Here is a 3,489-nt window from a genome sequence, read left to right on the forward strand (position 1 = left end):
TGAAAGCATTTATTAACTTGATTAATTAAAATCACTAGTTTTAAGAATATAAATTACATTTTTATAAAATATTTATGACATCATGTATGCTCAGTTGCATGTATGTGTGTGTGCTGACGTATACGTAGATATTTTTATATACGTATGTGATCCTATTCTCTTCTATCTATAGCTTATATAGATAGATTCAATCAGGTATTCTATATGCAGTTTTGTATATAGAGAAATATAGACCTAACTTATTATTAGGATCAATTAGTAACATCTCAAAGCTAATACATTCCATTTAGAGAATCTGAAGTTTTTTGTGGTGCACGATGATAATATTTTTATGAACAGTTAGAAACACCATAAATATAATATACTCCAATTAGAGAATCTGAAGTTTTTTGTGGTACTCGATAATTTTATTTTTACGAACAACTAATAAAACCGTAAATTTAATATATAACATTTAGAGATTCTGAAGTTTTTTGTTTGATGGCTGTGCCCGATGATTTTGTTTTTGTGATCAATTAGTAACATCTGAAGGTTAACATATTTCATTTAGAGATTCTGAAGTTTTCGATGAGTTTTATACTAACTCCTCACAGTCAACCTGCACCTTATTTTCTTTATTGAGGTCAAATAAATTATTTCGTTTCGTTTCGTATGTATGTATGTATGTATGTATGTATGTATGTATGTATGTATGTATGTATGTATGTATGTATGTATGTATGTATGTATGTATGTATGTATGTATGTACGTACGTACGTACGTACGTACGTACGTACGTATGTATGTATGTATGTATGTATATATGTATTATTATTATTATCATTACAATTTATGAAGCGCTTATTAAAATAATAGTGCTAATTTTTCAAAAGCGCTATCCTATAATTAACAGAAATAGCTGAAAAAGTAGATAAAATAAACCACAAATAAATCAGTTCACAGTTAAATTAAATGATTAAATAAATGAATCATTGATTAAATAAATGAGTCTTCAAATTCTTCCTAAAGTATTCAATTCCTGAATTCCACACCCTCAACGACCGTGGCAAACCATTCCATACAACCGCCCCCGACACTGCAATATTTCTTGCTCCTATCTGCAAACGAAAAACAGGCACAGCCATCAAATTATCATCATCAGATCTTAGACTTGTGCCAATACGCAAATTTGATCTTTTCTTATTGAACTTGCATGTCAAATATTCTGGCGTAAATCCATTTAAAACCTTGTACATTACCATACAGATTTTATATATTATCCTTTTATTGACAGTTAGCCAATGTAGGTTCCTCAAAATTGGCGTAACGCGATCAAATTTAGCACCACCTGCAACAATTTTAGCAGCTCTATTCTGGATGGACTGAAACATCACAATCGATCTGTTCGGTAAACCATAATACAAGCTATTGCAATAGTCCAAACGTGAATGGACGAACGCGTGCATTAATGACTGTTGATTTGTTCAATGATTTTTTAACTCGATTCAATCTTTGCAGTAGGAATGAACATGTCTTCACAATTGTTTTTATATGATCATTCATAGTTAGTTTGGTGTCAAAAATACACCCCAAATTTGTAGCCCTATGGCAAAACTGAACATTTTCATTTTGTATTATAACTGAATTAATACCAACCCTTGATAACTGCTGCCAGGTGCCTATAGGAAGAAACTGAGACTTGCACTGATTTAACTTCAGATAATTACACGACATCCAAACATCCAATTTATTTAAACATTCGGTAAGCTTGTTAATTTCAAAATGGAAGGTATCAGGTTTACTACTTAAAATTATCTGAATGTCATCTGCGAAAGCATGGTATTTAAAACCAAATGACTCGATAACTCCATAAAGATCAGCTGTATATAATAAAAACAAAATAGGCCCAAGCACAGAACCCTGTGGTACACAGGAGGAGACCAGTTTTATATTTGATAAATTATTTTTATAAGAGACTTGTTCTGTTTTTCCAGAAAGATAAGTCTTAAACCAATCAATCACCGTGTCCGAAATCCCAAAATCGTTGTTCATTCTCTCCAACAGAATACCATGATCTACACAATCAAATGCCGCAGACATATCCAAAAACGTCAACAGAGAAACATTTTGCTCATCAATAGCAGCATATATTTCTGATAAAACATATAACAAAGCAGTTTCCGTAGAATGGTAACGTCTATATCCAGACTGGTAGAGAGGAATCAATTTATATTTATCTAAGTGTTTTAACAAACTTTTTGCAACGACGCGTTCGATGATATTCAACACAAAACACAAGTTCGAAACTGGTCGGTAATTCCTTAGATCACTCCTATCTGCATTATTTTTTTCAAAATTGGGAGAACAATTGCATGCTTACAACAAGCAGGAAACGCACTAGTTGTCAAGCTTAAATTGACAAAACTTGTCAAAAAAGTAATAAATAAATTTAAATACTTCTTAAGAACATAAGTAGGAATCAAATCCAATAGACACGTCTTTGATGGTAAATTAAATATAGTCTTTTTTAATTCCGTTTCAGTTACAGGTGGAAAAAATGAAAACAATTCATCACTGTTTAATTTACTTTCATAAAAAGCTGGTCGATTTGCAATGTTCTTAGCTTGTCCAACTCTATCAATTTTCTCTTGAAAAAAATTTAAAAATTGATCAGAGCTATAATCTGGCGCTTCTTGAATTGAAATCGAATTGTTATTGCATAATACTCTGTTGACAATGCTCCATAGATTTTTAGGACTATATTTATTATCATTGATTAATTTTTTCCAATAAGAATTTCGCTTTTTTGAAAAAAGCTTAGTTTTATGCTTCAAAGCTGTGACCCAATCACCACGACGCTCAGGCAGCAAACAGTTTCTATATTTTCTTTCTTTTTTCGACAATCTGCTCTTGCAATGTAACATTCCTTATCAAACCAAGGACAGATTAGATCACACCTAATTTTAACATAACGAAGTGGTGCGATTATATTAACTATCTTCGTCAATTCATCATTAAAAATATTAAATTCACAATCAATGTTGTCGCTTTGACACGGTTTAGATAAAGAAAATTTTTCCACAAGCGTTGCTAAGTCATCACCATTCATATACTTCCAAGATCTGACTAATTTTATCTTTGTCTTGTTACATAATTGTTTTATTGGTATTTGAACCAAAACCAAACCATGATCAGAGTATACACCACTTGGTAAAACTCTACAATTTGTAGCCTGGAAATCACTAGAACTGGCAATTAAATCGAGTATACCACCAAGATCATGAGTCGGTTTATTTACATGATTTGTTAATTGAAACATTTCAAAAACTTCGAGTAAACGAATGGTTTTCTGATCATTAGCTCTTTCAAGATGAACATTAAAATCACCCGCTAGCAAAACATTTGAACTTAGAACAGAAATATTTTCTAATACATTTACAAGTTCTTCAAAAAACAAAGCACTAACCAATGCCGAGCCAGGTCTGTATACCGCCAACAAAACAAAATTG

This window comes from Helobdella robusta (genome assembly GCF_000326865.2).
Source record: "Helobdella robusta unplaced genomic scaffold HELROscaffold_34, whole genome shotgun sequence".
Taxonomy (NCBI): domain Eukaryota; kingdom Metazoa; phylum Annelida; class Clitellata; order Rhynchobdellida; family Glossiphoniidae; genus Helobdella; species Helobdella robusta.